General features: G+C 37.0%; 1 long non-coding RNA gene across 1 annotated transcript; it reads left to right on the top strand.

Moving 5' to 3' along the window:
* The first annotated feature begins 8,240 nt into the window (after positions 1–8,240).
* On the top strand, positions 8,241–8,875 carry LOC130986929 (uncharacterized). Its single transcript, XR_009089493.1, has 3 exons — positions 8,241–8,340; positions 8,447–8,502; positions 8,819–8,875. It is a non-coding gene; the product is annotated as an uncharacterized LOC130986929 (long non-coding RNA).
* Positions 8,876–23,008: the final 14,133 nt, after the last annotated feature.

Below are 23,008 nucleotides of genomic sequence, written 5' to 3'. Positions count from 1 at the left end.
TCCACATAGACTTCATCGGTGAGCACTTCATTGAGAAATGCACACTTGACATCCATTTGGTGTACCTTGAAACCTTTGTGAGCTGCGAAGGCTAAGAAGAGTCTGACTACTTCCAATCTGGCAACTGGAGCAAACATTTTGTCGTAGTCGATTCCTTCTTCTTGACTGTATCCTTTTGCTACAAGCCTTGCTTTGTTTCTCACAACGTTTCCTTCTTCGTCTTTCTTATTTTTGAAAATCCATTTCAAACCAATCACTTTTGCATCGTCTGGTCGATCCACAAGCTCCCAAACTGAATTCTAGTTGAATTCATTGAGTTATTCTTGCATTGCGATGACCCATTGAGTGGACTTCAGAGCTTCTTCAACATCCTTGGGCTCTGTAGATGATAAGAAACAGCTGAAATTCTTATCTTCGTTGATGCAGTTCTGATTGATGTCAAAGATGAGGTTGCACATTGATCTTCGAGTCTTGACGCCATCTGATGGTTCTTCAATGATGTTCTCCTTTGAGTGGAGTTCAAACCATCTTCGATACTTCTTGATTTCTTCTGGAGAGGGTGGGGCTTCTTCAGTCAGAATGGTTCTGAAGTGTTGAACACCTTCTGGAGCAAGGGAGAGTTGAGCTGGAGCTTCTTCGGCACGTTCAACTCGATCTTCAGTAACTGGAGTTCCCCCTTGACTGATGCCATCTGTATTGGCTCCAGTCTGAACTTCAGACCTTTGACTGATCTTTTGATACTGAAGCCTTTCAGTATCTTCATCTTTTCCTGGTCCCCACACCAAGACAGTAGAGGGCTCGGTGTTGTGGATTTCAGCTTTGGAACCTTCAGTGTTCTGATCACGTCTTTCAGTTTTCTGTTCCCTGAAATCATCTGTAGACTCATCAAAGACCACATGAGGTGTTTCTTCAACACAAAGAGTTTGAGAATTAAACACTCGAAAACTCCTGGATCAGCCTTGCTATCAAATGTGTTTAACCTCTTCTTTTCATTGTTGTGGATGAAACACTTAGAACCGAAAGCATGAAAATAGGCAATCGAGGGCTTTCTGTTCTTCCATAACTCGTAAGGAGTTTTTCCATGTCTTTGAGTGAGGAAGGAGCGATTCTGCGTGTAGCATGCGTTGTTGACTGCTTCGGCCCAAAACTTCAAGGGGAGTTTTGATTCGGCTAGCATCGTCCTTGCTGCTTCCTTTAAAGACCGGTTTCTTCTTTTTGCAACTCCATTCTGTTGAGGAGTTCTTGCTGCAGAAGTTTGATGACTGATTCCTTGTTCATCACAATACTCACGAATGACAGTATTGAGGAACTCAGTCCCACGATCTGATCTGATGCTAATGATGTTGACTTCCTTTTCCACGCTCAGTCTCTTCAGCAGCTTTGGCAGTTCCTCCAGTGTCTCTTTCTTCTTGAAGAGAAAGATGACCCAAGTATATCGTGAATAATCATCCACAACTACTAAGGTGTACTTCCTTCCGTTGTAGCTTCTTGGAGAGATTGGGCCAAACAGATCCATGTGAAGTAGTTGAAGGATTCTTCCAGAGGAGTGTCCTGACTTTGACTTGAATGACATTCGCGTCTGCTTTCCTCTTTGACATGCTTCACATTCTTGCTTCTTCTGGAACACAATAGAAGGCAGACCTTCTACCAGTTGATGTTTAGCAAGCTTGTTGATCGTCTTGAAGTTGAGATGGTTGAGTCTCCTGTGCCACAACCAGTTGAGCTCCGAGCTGTTTTTGCTGATGAGGCATGTTTCTGGTGGGCTGTCTTCCCATGAAACGACGTAGAGACTTCCTTATCTGAAACCTTTCAGAACCACCTTCTTTTGATTGTTTCTAACAGTGAATTCATCCTTTTTGATCTTCACTGTGAAACCGCTGTCACAAAATTGACTCACAGACAACAGATTAGGTTTAAGACCAGAAACAAAGCTAACATTACTGATACTGGCGTTACCCATGTTGAGCACACCATAGACTTTTGTTTTTCCGATTGAGTTGTCTCCGAATGCAACTTTGGATCCAGCTTTCTCAACATACTGAGATAGATACTCTTTGTAGCTCATCATGTGCTTCGAGCAGCCGCTGTCCAGATACCATGTTCTGATTGAAGCTTTAACTTCTTCCTTCTTTTTGTGTTTCCTGACATTGACCTGCAAGGAAGAGTTACTTCAGGTACCCAATCAAGATTTGGGTCCTTCGATGTTAGCTCGAGTTCCATTTGGAACCCATATCTGCTTTAGAATTGGTTTGGCTGATCTCTTGCGCTTTGTTGATCGTCTGACTGACGTTGTTGGCGCTTCAGTTGGCACACAAGCATTCTTCTGTTGAGAATTCCTTTTGAAGGCCTCACTCTGGTAGGAGTTCTATCTGATGAGTGGTTGAGGTCTTCTTTGCTCGGCGAAGTATCTTCCTTGAGATACTCGAGTCTTTCCAGACTGATGGAGACTTGACTGATGTCGTAGAACATGAGTCGTTTGATGTCCAGTTGCTTGTCGTCGTGGATGTCGCTTGGCTCGACTGGACTCAACATTGTTTTGTCTCCATGGATATTATTCTTTCTGAAACTGAACTGATGTCAGTCTCTGACTGATGTGGCCTTTCTTCCCCCTGGACTGGTGAGGAAGATTCTTCTTGATTCCTGATGTTCCTTCCCCGATCTTTGACTGAAATCTGCTTTCCAGTCTTCTCAGTAGGATGATCTGGTTGGGGACCTCCTTTGCTCGTCTGTAGCTCCGTGGAGGTGGAACATTTGATCTTGCCATCAGTTTGCGTTTGCGAACTTCATCCATATCATGATCTCTTGATTCTTCCGATGTTGTGATTTCAGAAGTATCGTTCTTTGAAATGATCATGATATTCTTTCCTTTGTCAGCTGCAACCTTTCCTCCAATGCTTTTAACAAGGCCTTTTGATGAAAAGTTGCTCATCATGGGTGACTGCATCATGCAGTTCTTGACTGTTTCTTCCAGCTTGTGATGGAGCCTCTTGATTTCATGAGATGCTCTATCACGTTCCAAGTTGGAGATTCTGAGCTTTTCTTCCAGTCGACTGTTCTCCATGATTAGCTGATCAAGACAAGTTTCATCCAGAAAGTAGATAATTGTCTGATTCCTAGCTCGTTCATCATTGATCTCCTTGTCCATTTTCTGATTCTGCTTGAGGAGATCTTCGAACATTTTCCTCAACTGACAGTGATCAGTCATGAGTTGATCAAATTCGTCAGTTTCATCGTATAAGCTTTCTCCTGATTCTAAGAGGTCTCCTGAAAGCATCAGGAAATTATCAGTATAAGGACTTTTAGAATGAGAGATTACCTCTGAGCCATTCATTCCATTGTTGTAGCTGTTGTCAGCCACGCTTTCAGATTCATTGGCCATCAGGGCTCGGCTCTCATCGTCTGAGCTGGAGCTGTCGAAGTCGGATGATCCTGATGTGTCTTTGGAAGAATCAGCATCGTAGCAACCATCGTTTTCTTCCTTGAGAAGCTGCGATCTTTCTTAGCTTTTAGCTCTTTGCGCTCAGATTGAGTCAGTTCAGGGCATTCATTTCGAAAGTGCCCTTTCTTTCTGCATCCAAAGCATTCCATGTCTTTGATTTCGTAAGCGGCTGACTTCCTTTCTCCGCTTCGATCAGTGGAATGTCTGGAGTTGCTTTCTCTTTCCTTTCCTTTGAAGTGCTGCTTGTGGAACCTTCTGTACTTCCGAAACTTGGACTCCATTTTGTTGAATCTTTCAGTCAACAAAGCATATTGACTGAAGAAGTCCTCCGGGTTGAGTTCCGCTGGTTCCTTGATTTGCTTCTTGCCTTCTCTTGTTGAGGCTTTCAGTGCTGCTCCTCTTGAGGTTGATGGACCATCTTCGTCTGATCCTCCAGCCTTCTTGATTCCAAGATTTCTCTGAAGGTCGAACTCATTTGCCATGAGGTCAGAGAAAAGCTTGTTTGTCGGGAGCTGACTGAATCCTGGCTTATGTTGATGAGCGACTGAGTAGATCTGCCATTCTCCTCGTGGCAGTGCTCGAAGAATCTTCAGGTTGATTTCTCGTTGAGTGTATTTGTCTTTAGAGATGGATTGAACTTCATTCAAGATTTGATTGAATCTAAGTTCCATTTCTTCGACAGATTCATTCTTGAACATGAGGAAGGAGTCGAACTTCTGGCAAGCTATGGATAGCTTATTCTCCTTGATTTTCTCGGAACCTGCGCACATTCTTTCAAGAATGTCTCACATCTCCTTCGCAGTTCCGCACTTGATGATCTTCATGACATGCTTGTCGGGAACGGTGCCGGAGATGATACTTTTGGCGAGGTTGTCTAGCTCATCTTGCTTCCTTTCTTCGGTGGTGAAGTCTGCCTTTTGCTTTGGCCGGACCTCATCGTAAGGATCCTGATGTGGATCAACAGGGATCCGTTTGACGGTTTCGGTGACGATGATTGGTCCTTTGGTGATGACTTCCCACATTCGGCAATGTTGGGCGGTGAGGAAGCTTTCAAGCCGAAACTTCCATATGTCGTATTTTTCAATACTAAACATAGGTAGAGAAGATAATCTGCTATGGTTAGTCTCCATCAAAAAAGAGAGAACAGATAACAACAGATAGAACAAACAGCAAGCACAAAAAGAAAGAGAAAACTTTTTCGAGACCCTTGAGAAAAAGGATCTAGTTCAATTAGTACCTAATCAAACACAGAGTGTTCTTGCGAACAACCTGCTTTGATACCAATTGTTAGGTCTCGGGGGGTCTCGAATAGGTGTATGCACTACTACAAAAGTTTACATACATAACAGTACATAGATAACGGTTTTTTTCAAAAACCGTTATGTATGAGCGCACTTTTAGGAATAGATAACGGTTTTGCGAAAATCCGTTATCTATGTAGTGTTGTCTAAATGCATAGATAACGGTTTGAACAAATGCGTTATGTTTTTGCGTTATCTATTAGTTGCATACATAACGGTATTACAAAACCGTTGTGCCACCGTTATCTATGACCATCTTTTATAACAGTTATTTATAACGTTAAAGAACCGTTATGTATAAGAGTCATTTACAACGGTTTTTGAACCGTTATGTATGTGTGCCTCTAAAAACTGTTATCTATAATTTTTTATTATTGTTTTTAAATAATATTATATTATATTATATTGAAAAATAACAAATGAATTGGTAGATTTTTTTTTCCTGCATTTTCTTCATCTACGGCTATCTATCTACCGTCTCCTTCTCTCTCGCTCTTCCTTCTCCGGCGCATCTCTCCGTCTGCCATTTCACCCTCATCGCCTCTCTCTATGGCCTCTGATAAAATCCAGCGAGCCGCCGCTTTCAACGGCTCTGTGCTCTCTCTTCCTTCTTTGTCTTCTACAGAACCCCCACCCCCAAATCTAAAACCCTAGGTCTTCGACCTCTCCGCGCCGCCCTCTTCCGTCGACCTCTCTGCGCCGCCTTCTCTCCCCATCAATATCCACGGACACCTCCTTCTGTTCCGTCACATCTTCCCCTCTCCCGTCACCTCTCTCTCTCCCCCACGTCCAAATTTTAAACCCTAGGTCGTCGCCCCCGCACCAGATCCTCCGCCTTGCCTTAGTGTGCGGCTGCGTCGCAAGGAGCTCGTGCTGCTTGCAATCAAGAGATGCTACTACGAGGAAATTCTCTTCGGGCGAGTTTAGACAATGGGAATAACACTAACTCAAGCAGCAACAACTCTGGCAGCTACTGCGAGGAGCTCGTGCTCGAAGAGAATTTCCTTGCTGCTTGCAATCAAGAGATGCTTGCTCGAGGCACTGAGCTTCTCAAACGAACTCGCAAAGGTAAATCAACCCTCTCTCTCTCTATATACATATATATTAGAGTATCTTGAAATTGATTTCGGACATTAATGGTGCAGGCGATCTTCACTGGAAAGTTGTATCTGTTTATATTCACCGGAGTGGGAATGTAAGTTTTGCGTAATTAATTATGATAGCACACAAAGCTTGGTTGAAAAGATAGAATCTGATGTTTGAAATGTGGTTTACTTGTTTCTACAGGTTTGAGTTATATAAATCAAGTTTCTGTGTTTACCTTGATTGTACTGAATTTTGATGTCTGCTGCAACTTTCCCCTGCCTGAGATGCTTGGTAATCATCGACTTTCTTTTTCGATTAACTCTACTGCTTGAATGCCTTAAACCAGGCATTTAGCTTGATTAAACGGCTAACATTCAGCATTTAGTTTGATTAACTCTGATAGGCATTTAGTTCCTTAATAAATCAACATTTAGATTTATTAAGGCATTTAGTAAATATGCTTGATTTGCAGCATTTAGAACCCTAATATTAATGCAGCATTTAGTATATCAGGCATTTAGTTCTATATCAGCCTTGGTTCTATATAAACCTTAGTATATCAGCATTTAGTTCTATATCAACATTTAGTTATATATCAGCATTTAGTATATATCAGCCTTAGTAAATATAGCTCTGTAATAAATCTAAAATATGCTTGATTTGCAGCATTTAGAACTCTGATATAACTTCTACCATTCAGACAAAGTTTTGGATTGAATGCAGCTCATCAGTTCTTAAAAAAAGTGATTAGGGATCCTTAAGGGAGGTCTTAGTAGAAATAGGATATCTAATTATTTTAGTCTAAATGTACTCATTCATGTAGGCTATTATTTTGATGTATGATGGCCTTTTGTATTCAATTGCTTCGAATAAGTTTTGATTTACATGTTATGAAGTGGATGAGGATTAGCACAGATCTCCCTCACACATGAGGAGAATATAAACTGAGTCCTAGCTGTCTCTCGACTCTTTCCCAATCTCTCGATGCTGTTACGTTTCTCTGCTGAGCAGGTGAGGGCCTGCCGCCTCCGTCGATCCTCCGAGCTCCGTGTGTATGCTATTTGTAAAAGGTATTCCTCATATGAACAAGTATACATGCTCAAAGACTTAAAAGTTTCATGCTTCTTATTTACTGCTTTCATAAAGAACATAATTTGTTGGTGTGACTCGAGCGATAGGAGGGAGTAAACTGAGATAGAATGATCACCTTGAATGTTTGTTTTGGTGGGATGTGTTATTCTTTACTTTAATATGAATGTTGAGCTTCATTGGGTTGTTCTTGGTTAACCTATGGTTGCTAGACTTACTAGTTGAAACTTGAAAGTGACCCATACTTACTTAGTTCTCGACTAATTCTTGCAATGAGACCTCAAATAGCATCTTTGTCTCTCAATGTGACAAGGCAGAAGAAAGGAGAAAAGAAAGAAACATTTGGCATGTAAGTTATGCAACAAATAGAGAACTCTAAGCACACCCTAGTGTAGCAATGCACCAAGTTTGAAACTTTCATCTCAATTGCTATAGATTGTTAACTGTAAACTCCTAAAATATAAATGTGGAAGTTTGCTTCAGACTATTCCGATTTTCCATGATAGTGCTTGAAGATGACTGAGGTGTAAGTGTATTTGTCTGTGCCAGTTTTTAAGTTTAGGTTTGTTCCTTGATTGACTGTGATTCTTACTCAGTTTAGCAATAACTGTATCAACATTAAAACTCAATATCTACAGTCAATGCATTGCGATCCATCAAGAACAGTTTCACTGATCCGTATAGAAATCTTCGCAACTGGAACAGAGGGGATCCATGCACTACAAATTGGACGGGTGTTATCTGCCATAATTTAACACCTACTGATGGTTATCTGCATATTACAGAATTGTATGATTTCTGTCTCAAGCATAAATTTCTTCCAAATGCAATTCTTCTTTTTCATGTTTCCATGTAGTAGGAGAAAATGTGCTCTCATACACATATGCTTCATATTTTAAGTATATATTTAGCTTCAACTTTTTATCCTTCCCAAATGGATATGTTCCTTGGTTCTAGTTGTTACCAAGATGATGATGAACCTATTATGGACAGACTAGGAGTGGTGCTAGAGACATTGAACTCTAAATATCAGGTGTTTCTAACTGCGCAAATATTTTCATGATGTAGGGCTATGTTAGTGTTTTTGTTTTGTATGATTTAGGAGATTTGAGCTAATGTGATCTTTTTACAAAGCGTGATTGCATCGTAAAAGCAATGCCTTGAAAGATGTCATTTGTGTTTGGTTTTGTTTTGGGAGAAGAAACGAAACTGGGAAAATGAAACAAATATAGCACATGGTAATCTTTGACTGAATGACTAGATTTCTATTTAGTACTTGACTTCATACTGAACTGTTTAGCGTGACATTATTCTGGTGCCATGTGGACAGCCGGGTTTCAGAGGCATCTCGACGGGTTGTTCAAGAAGAAGAAGAGAAATTGATATTGCAGAAGATCCCACTTCAGAAAATGATGGTGGAGATAAGTTAGTATTTCCTATGTGGCCATACTTTGCTTGTTTTCGTGAGATTCATTCTCATTTTTTGCATCATTTAGGTTAATTAATTTGTGATCTGTATGTTTCCTGACAGTGGCAAAATGTGGTTTAAAGAATATGAGTAATGATGTGGAGCGATGCTTGTCCTTGGTAAGATTCTGATATCTGCATTATGCTGTAAATGTGAATTTCCTATATTTTAATCTAATCACCATGCGGCACTACAAGTTATTTTACTATGTTGAAATAGTTTTCCTAGGCAGTCTGTAAAGCTTCCAAAAGCTAAGCTTCTACTCCCTGTCTTTATCATAAGAATTGTGATTTGTTTGACTCTGAAGGATGTCAGAACTAGAGGAATATTTTCCAATCTCTTCCATCATTTACTATTTCACAATTTTTCCTTGACAAATTTTGCAGAAGCATCAGTTAACTATTTAATTTATTTTTGTGAAATATTACCTTTTAGTGCGCAGAAGAGAGAATGCGTGGACTCATATCTAATATAATTAGACTTTCAAAACAGGAGAACCAGTAAAGTACATGGGCTGTGGGGACTGCGAGAATCTCAGTAAAGTACATGGGCTATGGTAGCTTGGGATGGCTTGAGGTCAAAAGACAACCAGAGAATCATAGCAGGTTGATTAACTAGTTCTTGAGGACTTGGTGCTTTAAACATTGTATGATAGATTTTTGTTTTAGCTATAAGGTAGTTCGTATTTTCAATTTTGAATCGGAATATGCAATGATGATGTATACTTGATATTTGGTTCATTTGTATAATAATGTATGAATTTTTTGGATGATATATAATATTGTTATCGTTGATTTTATCATTTTGTCGTTTTATAAAAATTGCAAAATTTAAAAATATACTACAATTATATAAAGTGCAAAAAACTGTTATAAAAGGTGCAAAAAATCGTTATGTATTCTAATTAAAGATAACGGTTAAAATCATTATAAAAACTGTAAAAATCGTTATAAAAAGTGCAAAAAATCGTTATAAAAAGTGCAAAAAACCGTTATGTATTCTATCAAAGATAACGGTTAAAACCGTTATAAAAAGTGCAAAAAACTGTTAACTATGATAAAAAAAAAAAATTAATACATAACGGAAAAATCTTAATACATAACGGTGAAAAACCGTTATGTATTCTATTAAAGATAACGGTTAAAACCGTTATAAAAAGTGCAAAAAACTGTTAACTATGATAAAAAAAAAAAAAAAAATTAATACATAACGGAAAAATCTTAATACATAACGGTGAAAAACCGTTATGTATAACCTTTATAGATAACGGATGCGTACTGTTATGTATGACGCATCGTACCGTTATCTATGCTACTATACATAACGGTTTTGAAACCGTTGTGTATGACGTATAGAATAGATAACACCACTATACACAACGGTTTTTTTGCTCATAGATAACGGATAAAATCCGTTATCTATGAGCGTTTTTCTAGTAGTGATGGGGGGGAATACATGTCGCAGCCCGATATAGCCAGTGATAGCGTATACCAAGTATCATACGACTGATAAAAATAATCGTGAAAGAAATGGAATTTGCATCTTGTATTAGCGGAAGCATTTGCAACATATACTCATTTCCAAGAAAGGTTTTAAGACAAAAAATAATTACTTACTCGAGTAAAACATAAATAAGCAATTGCAGACTTACCAAGGGTTTAAAGGGTATTTTCCCTTATGGGATATTACAGGCATAAGCAAAATAAATAAGAGTTTCATCAGAGTTATGCAGCGATATGCGTTACTATATGTGTGAAGACATATAGTAGGGAGTTCAAATTCTTATAGAGTCAAAGCTTATAAAGATAAGTATGAGACATAGGAAAGACACAGCCAACTGACAATTCCAACAGCCTTCACCCATCCTCGCGCCAAGCCAGACCTGCACATTTAGAAATACATGCAGGGCTGAGTACCAAAAAGCACTCAGTGAACTCATGCCGGAAATAATTGAAATGTTGCTCTTAGAGCTATATGTCAATCTTGCCCTTTTCAATGCATCAACAGGATTTTGTGAGATTTGAAATACTTGTTCATGCTTTTCTGTCATAAACTCATTTGCATCATCATAATAATATCATTAGTCTGCAGACATTATATACAGGGTATGTGCCAACTATGAGAACTCATATAACATATATATACTAGGTGAAGAGAAGGAGGCCTCCTTCAAATCACCGTGACCGGCCGACTAGAGACGGCTCACGATCACCTCTGCGCACGAAACCTTTACTGTCATATAAATCAGTTAAAGGCCGATATCTTGCATCATGATCATAATCATGTCTTTCATAGAGGCAACATACCACATCTCATTCTCATCAATAATAAATATGGCAAGTTGACAATTTTCATAATAATCATCAATAATGCTTCAACATGCTTCATTTTCATAAGATTCATCAATAATGCTTCAACATGCTTCATTTTCATAAGATTTTGCATTTGAACTCATTATCATGGTAGCTAGCCATAATAGAGTTAGAATAAAGCCCACCTGTCTCAGGGGTCGATGACGTAACGCTCAGAGTCGTACTAACGCCAGCCGTCACTCGAACCTTTGGTGGCGCACGTGGTTTAGATTTCCATGTGACAAAATAAACTCTAGTTAGAATTTAATCTAACTAATATCTAATACTTATACTTGCATCAATGCTTAATCTCATCTTATAACTTCTCCACTATTTACCCAATTGGACCTCCCAATCTAATTGGATATCTTATCCAATTAAAAGACTCTCAATCCTAGGTAAATAGCATTCATATAAATCACATAGTCATTCATGCTCCAAATTACTCAATTAATCCATATAATATATATATATATATATATGAATTATCTCAATACTCAAGTGACTTAAAAGTCACTCTATGAACTTGAAATCTTTTTCCTTGTAAGTAAATTCTCAAATATTCATGTAAGCTTTGGAAAATATATAAAATTTTCTAGTAGCATTTTCATGCCATAACATGGTGTATTATTCCACCAAAACTTTAAAATCCTCAAAACAATTTCAAAGTAGAAATTTTTGGACTCCTACAGTTTACCATTCTGCTCTGCCTCAACTTTAAAGAATAACTGTTTTAACTCAGAAATCTCCTGGATTCTAGACTTACACCGTTGAAAACCTCTCTGAGTCTAGTTTTATTTCAAAAAAAGTAGAGTGAAAAACTCCAAGTGGTTTAAGAGATATGGGTGTTTTCCCACAGTCTACCAGATTCGGCAGTTTTGCACGACTGGAAGTTAGGATTTTTTAAAAATAGTAAACGTTGGCAAAATGGTTTGAAAGTTTACATGAATCTGTATAACACATGTATCTTTCTACCATAACAATTTGGGAGGCTGAATATTTTTGGAAGTCACTGAAAAGTGTGACTCAAGGGACTGCCCTTCTAGATTTCCGGCGGAAATGTGCAGTAAAGGTTTTACATTTTAAAAAGGTAGTAAACGAAGTCCAAATGACTTGAAATTTTACCAGAGCTTACAAGACACATATTTCTACACACTGTAAAATTTTGAAGATTTTTGGACGAGAGAAACCTCGTCGACTGATCAGTCCAGAACGTAAGAAAACTTCTCAAAATGGTTGAAATTATAACATATGCACATATCACTTTAGATCTATAATTTCACCATCATGCTCATGCATTTTCTCACTAATAACTCATCATGCTTCACTTATCATAACATATAACCCTCTTAAGGGTTTTCAAGAAGTATATCTTCCCTTCTCATGCATCTAACATGTAGAGGTGTATGAGCATATGAGGAGTAGTGGAAAGTTTGAAGGAGTTCATATGCTTTCTTTCACCAACATTTTCGAAATTCATAGGAGTAGGGAGGGGACTATCATGCTTCAATTTGCTTCAATATACATGCTTATACATCATGAAAATATATATACGTAACATAAGAGGAGGATTGAGGTTGCTACCAACAAGATCAATGGAGGTGGAGTAGAAGATGATGCGTAGTATGCTTGGAGCTTGTGCTTGAAGATTGGAGCACACTTGATGACTTTAGTGTGAAGGTAGAACACTTTTGGCTTCCTTAACTCTTTCCAAAAATGGTGAGACAAGGAGAGAAGTGTGGGGGAGTGAGGAGTGGAGGCTGCCGAAAATAAGGGGGGGGGGGGGGGGGAGGAGAAAGAGAAGAGGAGAGCTTGCTTTGATGAGGTGATGTGATGGTGTGATTTGCTTCATTAATGTGTATCTTGCAATAACTAGGATAATAAATGGTGAGGATGTCATCCTCTTAATGGTGCAGGAGAATGATAAGAGAGAGATCGAGCAAGGGGGGAGGGAGAGAAGCTCGTGCATATGCATGTGTGAGCTTAAAAATGGGGATTGTGTTGGCTAAATAGGTTAGCCTTTTTAGGGGAGTGGTTAATGGTGCAGGTGAGTCTCATTTAAGGAGGAGAAAGAGAAGAGTGTGAGGGAGAGGTAGAGACCGAGAGAGAGTGATAGGAGAAGAGAGATCGAGTGAGAGGGAGAGCGGGAAGAGAGATCAATCGAGAGAGAGAGGAAGAGAGATCGAGAAGAGAAGAGGAAGAGAGATCGAGAGGAGAAGAGAGATCGAGAAGAGAAGAGAGATCGAGGGGAGCAGAGAGATCAAGAGGAGCAGAGAGATCGAGAAAAAGAGGAAGAGAGATCGAGAAGAGAAGAGAGATCGAGGGGAGCAGAGAGATTGAGAGGAGCAGAGAGATCGAGAGGAGCAGAGAGGTCAAGAAGAGAAGAGGAGAGAGATCGAGAGGAGAAGAGGAATCGAGGGGAGTGAGGGGAGTGAGGGAAGAGAAATCGAGGGGAGTGAGGGGAAGAGGAATCGAGAGGCATATATATATATGCTTGATTAATTAACTCTTATTTAGTGTGTAGGAATATATCCAAGAAAATATATCTCAATTATGATATTACTAATATCATAATAACAATGCATCAATAAATCATATGTGAATATTCTACCACGTAAAATATTAATCTCACATAGATATTTAAATATAGGGCGAAGATATGTCTCTCAAATAATAGGATTTATAAGGCCCGAGAAAAAAATATCGCCTCCTATTAAACTCTCAAAATAATTCTTATCTCATTTATTCGCCCACGTGCATAATTCCTCTAGCTACTATTTAAACTCAATTTAAATCGAGCTACGGCACAAATAGCTTCTCAAAAATACGGGGTGTTACAATACACCTATGGGCTATTTTTACAAAATCCTCAATCAGAGGGATCTCAAGATAGAGATCTAAATGAAACTTTACACGCAAACATAGACACCTGTTGACTGAAAACAGTTTTGACCAAACAGGGTTGACGACTGATACTGAACTCTCTTCAATAAGGAGTTATCAGTTAAGTTACTGGAACTTAACTGATGCACTTATGGGCTTCAGTCGAGTTTGCTAAAACAGAGATGATAACACTCTTCCTGACTATCAGAAGATAGATCAGTCAGACTGATATCATACGCAGTGGAAATTAAACTTAGTTTCGCAATAGCCTCGGTTGAGCACGTTGTTGGTCTTAGGTTTCTCTTTGTAGTTAATCAGTATTCAGTTTATCAATTGAAACAACACAAGTAGGAATGTAAAACTGAAAGCTGTAAACAACACAGAGACTTTTACGTGGTTCGGAAAAACCCTTTCCTACATCCACGGTCGGTTGATCAGACCAACAATCCACTCCGCAAGTGCTTAACAGGTGCACTGCAAACCAAACCGTGTGCTTGCCGGGTGCACACAACCGTACCACTGAAGAAAACCCTTCTTCAATACCCACGCTTCACTCGCGTCGGATTTCTCTTGCTTAGCACAACCCGCACTAAGACTCTCAGAGATAGAAAACCCTTCTGACCTCTGAATCACTCAAAACACTCAAATCTTTCTTTTGGAAAGGAGGTTTGAACGAGTGCCAACTATACTGCAAAGAACAAGTTCTTTGTAGCAAGTTTGACCTTGGCTTCTGGGTAAACAGAGGTTTGCCTAAGGTCTAAGAGAATGTATGTAATCAGCAGTGACTGATTTTGACTTTGGAATTCTCTTCTTCGATTCAAGCTTTGGGGAGATTAAGCTTTAGGCTGAGTAGCAATTTCGGCAGAGCTTCAGCTTATGTCGTTGAAACGGTGAAGATTGAAGTTGATCCTCGAGCACTATTTGTAGGAGAACTCTTGAATAGATCCGTTGGCGTAGAACGTCCTCAAGATTTCTTCCGTTGGAGAGCAATTCGAATTTGGGCTGAAGCTTCAATCTTCGAGGTTCCTTGTCTGGTGGAAACGGCTCTCTTGAGGGACAGGAGATGTGACGTCTCTGATAAAGTAACCACCAAATATGAATGACCTCTGCAGAGATAAGATCCTGAGATCTCTGCATTTAATGCGGCTGTACTCTTGTGAGTACGTGGCTTCCTTTGAACGTTGGAAGATCAGTCCGAGGAAGAATGATCAACTGATACTTGACTTTAGTATCAGTCTGTGGCACGCATTAAGTAATCAGTTCCAAACTGATTCTTCAACTGATACTTCAGTTGGTATCTTCAGTCTTCAGTCTTCAGTCTTCAGTCCTTCAATCTTCAGTCTTCAGTCGTCAGAACCGCATACTAAACTAGAAACGAACTCTAACACTTGAGTTCAAAAACTGTTATAGTCTATTACAATTAAGACCTATGAATTTTGGTATCATCAAAACAAGGATTAGGATATTCCACAAGGTTCCCAACAATATGTCTATGTGTGGCTAAAATCCCTTTTTTCCCAGGGTTTAGGGAGTAGACATGATTTGAATTTTTGATTGTTTAATTCAATTAATTGAGATTGTTATTCCTTTTTATGTTCTTGTTATAATTGTTTGCTTTATTGATTGATCACCAATTTAGCATAATCATAGGTTTTAATTTGAGATCGGGAGATGATGATTATTACCTGAACTAAAGAACATAGAACACATTTATTTTAATTCTAAAGGGAATTGATAATTGTGAGGGCGTTAATCCTAGGAACTTTTAGGAGTTACATGTTAGAAGTGTGATCCATGGATGATAGCCTTGCATGTAATCAACGGGTTGTATGCCACGGGAGTGGGTATGAACTAGCTTAGAGATTGCCTTAGGAATCATCTTATTAATTGAATTGAACGCGTTAGTTAGGAAAAATCTGTTGAAACCTTTGCCTTGGGAAATTTTCTCTTTTTTGTTACTGCGCATTCTCATAGCTTGATTTCTTTTATTTTCAGTGTTTATTTATTTAATTTGTTTTCAAAATTTCAAAACTCTTAATTTCGTTTGTCCAGATAGAGTAGAATAATTTAGGATAGGCATTGATAATAATTAGTCTCTGTGGATTCGACCTTGTCACTGCTATATACAATTGCACCCGTACACTTGCGGCGTGTTAAATAAAATAGCGAACAATGTTTTACCCTGGCATTATATATAGGTCTTCTTTTGACCTATTCAGGGTTCCCAGCTTTAGTTTTTTAGTTTTACAACTTTAGATTTTCATTGCTTTCCAATTTGTAGAGCTTGGATTGGATTTCCACAAGATTGAAGATTCAAGTCATTTCGATTGTTTTATGATTTTTTATACAATACAGTTTTTACAATTGTGTTCTTTATGATTATGCTTATGTTTTATTTTAATATGTTTGGCTAAGTTTTTTATCTGATTCTAGGGTTTGTAAATAGTTAATTAGGTTCATGTGATTTATATGTTACTACCTTTCAAACTTCTTTTTTTCAATAAAATTTCCATTTCAGCAGATTTATATGTTAGTACCTATTTACCTTCCAGTTTATGATTTATAAATCATGGTACTTGAATTCGTGTGAATTATCTGATCAATAGTTTGCATGTGTAATTATTCGGCTTGAGACCTAGCGAAGATAGCTGTTTAGCGGATTCAGGAATGTATGATATGATCTTAACCTTGAGACCCAACGGAGATAGGTGGATCATAGGGAGCTATTCTTAGGAGCTATTGGGAGTTAGTAGATTTTCTTGAGACCTAGCGGAGATAGAGAATTTACTAATCTACAATCATTGCTGCTCTAGCGAGAGTGATTGATTAATTAAGTGATCTCTCATCATAACTGGATTAAATTGGTTAATATGATTAACAGATTTATTATGTGGATTTAGTTAATGAAATTACTACCCTAGGATCAGTTGTCTTTATAATTTGATTTTTCTACGTGAATTTTATTTGTTGCTGATTGAGTTTAGTTTTAATTAAAACCTTATTCATATTCGTTTGTCTGTCTACTGTTATAGTTTGTTTAGGGAATAGCTAGGGTTATTTCGGCTTTCAGTCCCTGAGGATACGATACTTGACTTTCTATTTATCCTATGATTATTGATTACACCGTGTGTGTTGCGGTATTTTTATTGCTAGGAAAATAGTGATCAACTTTTGCGATCAATTTGTCGTTTTTATTTGCAAACTTTAAGGTAAAGTACCCTTTGCCCATAGGTATTAATTGCCACTCTTCCATTGTCCTCCATAATCGTTGTAGTTCCTCTTTAATATATGCCGTAGGCCGCGGCTTGTCGCCTTTCCTAAGAATCAGTCTGCAAATAGCGATATGTTGAAACTTGTAACACCCCGATAATTTAGATTTATTTTATAAGTTTAATTAATAGTATTTTCTGGTATAGCTTATTTTTTTAAATAATTACATGATACATATAGATATGCACCATTAATTTTATCTAGACTATTATTATTATTATTATTATTATTATTATTATTATTATTATTATTATTATTATTATTAGTAGTAGTAGTAGTAGTAGTATTATTTTTGTTTCCTATTAGAACTAGAACTCTTTAAAAACTAGTATAAATATGGGATCTATTTTCAAACCCTAAAACAGACGGACACACTAATTAATTAGGGTTTTAGAGAGAGCAGAGAGGGCCAGAAACGTGTAGGCAGAAGATCTGAGCTGGAGTCAGATTTTCGCAGGAAATCAAGTTCTGGCAGTTTCGGGAGAACGGCCATAACTTCCTCCACAGAACTCCGATTCAAGCGAAACAGATGGCCACGGAAAGCTTTCTCGAAGACGAAGAAGTCGTATTTCTGGGCAAAATACGGTTTGAGGACGTTTGAGGCTTCAAACGAAGGCTTGAAGATGACTGGTCTGTTCAGCTGCGATTTTGACGAATTCTTCTGGTGCGGCGCTATTAAGACCTTCATTCCGGATTTTAGTTAATTGCCTTCGACTTTAAGGTGAGGGATTATATGTTTGTTGTTATATTCATGTATGTTTGAATGTGCTTTTAGTTCATGTTTGATTATGCTTGCTCAGATACATGTCTAGATACATGCTCATAATATTATGTTCAAGTACATGATCAGAAACGCAGAATATCATGTTCAAGTACATGATTAGAAACGCAGAATATCATGTTCAAGTACATGATCAGAAACGCAGAATATCATGTTCAAGTACATGATCAGAAATTCAGAATATCATGTTCAAGTACATGATCAGAAACACTCAGAATTCATAATATGTGTATGACAATGAGAATTATTTGCATGTTTATGCGTACGTGAATATTTGCATGGTTTCTCACTGAGTATATTTTCAATATGTTGACCCCTTATCTTTTCAGTTTTGCAGTTCCAGAGTCGAGGTGGCCATGGAAGTGAAGAATGACTAGGGATAAGGATTTTTACATTGAACATTTTAGTTGAACTTGTTAAGTTTTAGTTTATCGCTTTTATTTCATGTTACTGCTTTAGTTTTGGCAAGTTGAATTTAAATTGGTTTTAAACTTTTATAATTCAAGAAATTTTATTTTATCTATTAGTTTTTCAAAGATTTTATATTGAAAAGTTTATGAAAATTGGGGTGTTACAAAACTCCTCCACTTGTTTATCCACAAGGGCTTTAGGGATAGATAAGGAATATCTATTGCCCGTTTTTTTAAGAATTTAGGGCTGTAAATTTATGAACAAGCAAATCAGGTTTCTTGGCAACTCTCATCGTTACCATAGAGGAATAAGACTTCGAGGCGACGCCCGTCTTCTTTGTTATATCAGTGGGAATATCCTTTGCACCTTTTTGGATTAACGCAGAGGGATTGATCTACGAATTTTCTCCTTTCTCTGCAGTAGGATGTTTGATGAAGTTGTTGGAAACTTGAGGAAAACAGACAGCTTTAGAACAGAAGCCGTGGTTGCAGGAACCGTCATAGTAGTGGTCTCTCCAGCCGGAGATTTGGTCGAAGAAAGTACCGCAGCCGTCGTCATGAAGAACGGCCAAACTAAGGTAAAACTAGGGTTTTTTCTCTCCACATGCTTCCGTCCCTGGTGAAAAAATATTACTCCCTCCGTCCACAATTTAATGCCATACTTGCCTTTAAAAATCTGTCCACAATTTAATGCCATATTCTGCTTTTTGTACCCTTTTACTCTTCTTCTTTTCCTATATTTACTACCCTTTGCCATTAAAGGACCCACCTTAAAACACCTTTATCATTTTTATATTCTATATTTACTACACTTTATCACTAGTGGACCCACTCACAACATCTTTATCACTTTAGTCAACTATCTTTATCACTTTAGTCAACTACCCTTATATTTCATCCACATCACCTTCTTCAGCTTTCTTAGTCTCCGTGCCCACACCCAAATAGGGCATTAAATCATGGACGGAGAGAGTATAATTTAAATCTTAATTCAAGTTATAAAGTAAATACGAGATCAAAGTTCGAACTATAAAATATAATTAAACCTATAATTTAGTGGAATTATACCAAAGAAAACACTAATTAACTACTACTATGAAGAATTGTTGCAAAATATTTCAAAAAATTTAAATAAATATAATATATTATTGTTTTTTTTTGTTAACAGGGAAAAGGAAGCGGTGGGGATTGAATATTGATCCCTCACCTCTATGTCGAGAGAAAATATCTTTACGGCTAATGTGTTTTCGAAGAGAAATACTCCATTCGTCCATAAAAAATAGTCATTTTTTTTGCCATTTTGGGATGTCCACAAAAATTAATTCATTTTTATTTTTGGAAACTATCTATAACATGATAAACTCTATTCTCCACTCACAATACAATTAATTATCGTTATAAACACTCATTTTTAAGTGGACTCATTTCTCCACTCACAATACAATAATAATTTTTTATTAAAACCCGTGTCGTTCACATTTAGTACTCCCTCCGTCCCAGCCAAGATGATACATTTCTTTTCGGCACGAGATTTAAGAAGTTGTAGATTAGTGTTTTAAGTGTGTAGTATAAAAGTGATAAAGTAGGAGAGAGAAGATAATAAAGTGATAAAATTGAAGAGAGAAGATAATAAAGTGATAAAGTAGAAGAGAAGATAATAAGGGAGTGATTAATTAATTGTAATTCTGCAATTAAAATTCCTTATTTTTTCCATATTTAGAAATATAGCATCTTGTAGCATCTTCGTTGAGACAGCCCTACTCGCCCTTAAATTTTTGTCCACAAATTAAAGCCATACTTTTCTTTTTGTACATTTTTACCCTCGCTTTTTATTTAAAATTACTACCCTTTGCCATTAATTATCCCACCTTTTGTTAACCCACTTAATTATAGAATTAATTATTCCCCTAATAAATTCTAAAATCACGCAAAAATCGCCCTCTCCCTCTTGAAATCTTCCGTCGCGGCTTCTGCTCCGCGAAGAGTCGCGGGCCGACTGCCCTCTATCTCCCTAGCTCGCTAACACTCTCCACTGTCTCTCCCTCAAACATAACCTACGCTCCCCTGATACACCAACACAGATGGACACAGACACAGACACATGTGGTGCCGTGTAACACCCGGTACTTTTCCTTATGTTGTGAGATAGTGTCTTAACACTATTGAGAGTACTGAGATGTCGAGATGCGAGACTATTTTTTTTTATGAACTGATGAACGAAAAGTAAGGTGGAAAAAAATGAACTGATCTAAAAAAGAAAAAGAAAAAATGAACGAATCTGAAAAAAAAAATGAACAAAACTGAAAAAGAAAAATGCGCTGCATCACAATAAAAAAAAGTAAGGTGACACATGGAACAAAAGAAAAACAAAAACTAAAATGAAAAAAAAAGATTGAAATGAAAAATAAAATAAAATTAATCAATGGAATTTAAAGTAAACATGGAAAAAAAGAAAATAAAAATAAAGTTGAAATAAAGAAAATAGGAAAGTAAAAGGAATTTTTTAATCAAAGATTATTAAAAGTAATCTAATATCTTAATTCACTACCCTTATATTTATTTTACTAGTCTGTAACCCGTCGAAAATCGACGGGAATAAATGAAAATATATAAATATTTGTAATTATTCAATACATTTTTTATTTGATGATTTTTTTAAATAAAATAAAGCATTAAATAAGTTTGTTTTAAAGTAAAAGATGTTAACTAAATATATTTTTAGTCAAACAATTCTCTGAACTCATAAACTAATTTTAGACACTTCCACCAATCCAATCTGATTATGATGATTTTAGAATTTTTCGATGCTTAAAAATCAACTTCTGTCTCCTCCTCCAAAAAAAAAACAAAAAAAGAAGAAGCAAATACCAAAGTATGAAGCCGAAACATGATACAGTAAAAGACGAAATATATCCATCCTAATGGTATTATGTATAAAAGAAAAGAAAAACCTAAGAAACCCTTGAAAGTACAAAAGAAACAGACTAAGGGCCGAGCCTCATTAAAACCCTTTTACGGAAAACCCGGTAGGAAATACCGTAGAAGGAAAAAAGAGTACTCGTCTAAAACGAAAACAAAAAGGAAAGGAAAGAAGAGCGGGAAGGTCAGTTTCAAGAACTCCGGCCTAACCATCGTCCCCAAACCGACCCGGCTCAACCATCCTTATATAATACTCCCTCCGTCCGCAATATCGTTTCCACATTTGCCATTTCGGTCCGTCCGCGATATCGTTTCCACTTCCATTTATAGAAGTAGGGTCCACAAACTTCCACTCACAACAATTGTGGGACCCAAACTCCACTCACTACATATCCACTACAATCCACCACTTTTCTTAAAACCCGTGCCGTCCACAATGTGGAAACGATATTGCGGACGGAGGGAGTATATTTTATCTATGAACATGAAAAAATATGATGGGATTTATTGTACCTTTATTCCCTCCAATCACAAGCAGCACGCACATATCAAATCAACCTAGCAAAATATAAGAAAAAAATATTTTAAATAATACCGTTAATGACATAAAATTTGTAAAGTTTGAATAAAATATTAAATTTGCAATTACCTCATAATCTATCGAAAATTTCACCATACACAACATTAGTTGTTGTGTCTTGCGTATGACCACTCTCATCACATACTAAAATCTTTAAACCTCTTTTTCTAGTGACTCTTGACATTGATCTCACGCAACACGACCCACAAACAGAAATACAACAAAGATGAAACCTCCCTATTAAAAAAAGCGCCTTTCTTGATTTCTTTACATAGCCAATTTAAAAAAGAAAAGGAAAAAAGAATGTAGTGTACAGTACACTTTCTAGAGAGAGAGTAGGAGGATACCTCTGCACGAACCTGAAATAAATGCCACTTAATGCTGTAATTATACAATGTAAAATACTCCTATCTTTTAATACTGTATGTTCAAAAGGAGAAGTACAAAACCCCAAAACCACATATTTGCATGTTTTTACTGAAGACAGATTGGCAAGAAAATTATTTTGCAAAGGAAAAAGACAGACATTGAAATAGGTAACACAGATAGAGACATTGATCTCACGCAACACGACCCACAAACAGAAATCCCACAAATAAGGCAAGCATAAACAATGAAAAATAACGCACGGGTTGTGCTGAAAACTCGACTTCACGATCAGAAACTTGCTGAGTCACCTCCTCGCTTGGTAGAAAAATGCAAGTAAAGAATAGCGCTGATTCATAAAAATATTTATATAATATGCAGCTCCTTATTTATAAAACCAATTCGATTGAATGAATATCATTACGTAGACTAATAAATAGATAATCTATATTAGTAAGAACAATAGATTTTGCTACCTCCAGAAATCAAAAAAATATACTTGTTTCCATTAAAACCAGATTCACACAATTCTACGCACTTTATAAATACATCAACGAATTTCGACGGGCTAAATAAATACCTCTACGTAGAAAGAGAGCAGAAACTTCAACTTACCAACCGGTACAGCAGTGGAGAAAGAAAGCAGAACCGATCCTTTTTATAGATGAAATATAAGATTGTGAATTTGACAAAAAATTCTACCTTTGATAGGATTTATCTAAGAATTTGAGTCTATCTATAATTTGTTAATAATTGTGATGTTGATCAAATACATATTAATAATTAAAATTAAGAGAAAGAGATATTAAGAGAAAGAGATAAAGATTATAGTTTCGATTCAGTCTTTTCGTCGAGCACTTGGTGTGCTGCGTGCTTTTCTGGTTCATTGGACTGTAATACTCATTTTAGATATATATGATTGGGATATAATTAATGTATAAGAAATTAGATATAGAAATTTGTTGATGATATGTTTGAAATTAGATATATAGAAATTTAAATATCTTGTTCTTTTTTTGCTATATTTTTAATTAAAATATGTCATGTTGTCATATATTCTAACGA

This window comes from Salvia miltiorrhiza, chromosome 5 (assembly GCF_028751815.1).
Source record: "Salvia miltiorrhiza cultivar Shanhuang (shh) chromosome 5, IMPLAD_Smil_shh, whole genome shotgun sequence".
Classification (NCBI taxonomy): Eukaryota; Viridiplantae; Streptophyta; class Magnoliopsida; order Lamiales; family Lamiaceae; genus Salvia; species Salvia miltiorrhiza.
The sequence above is the reverse complement of the archived record's forward strand: the minus strand, read 5'-3'. Positions and strand labels throughout refer to the sequence as shown.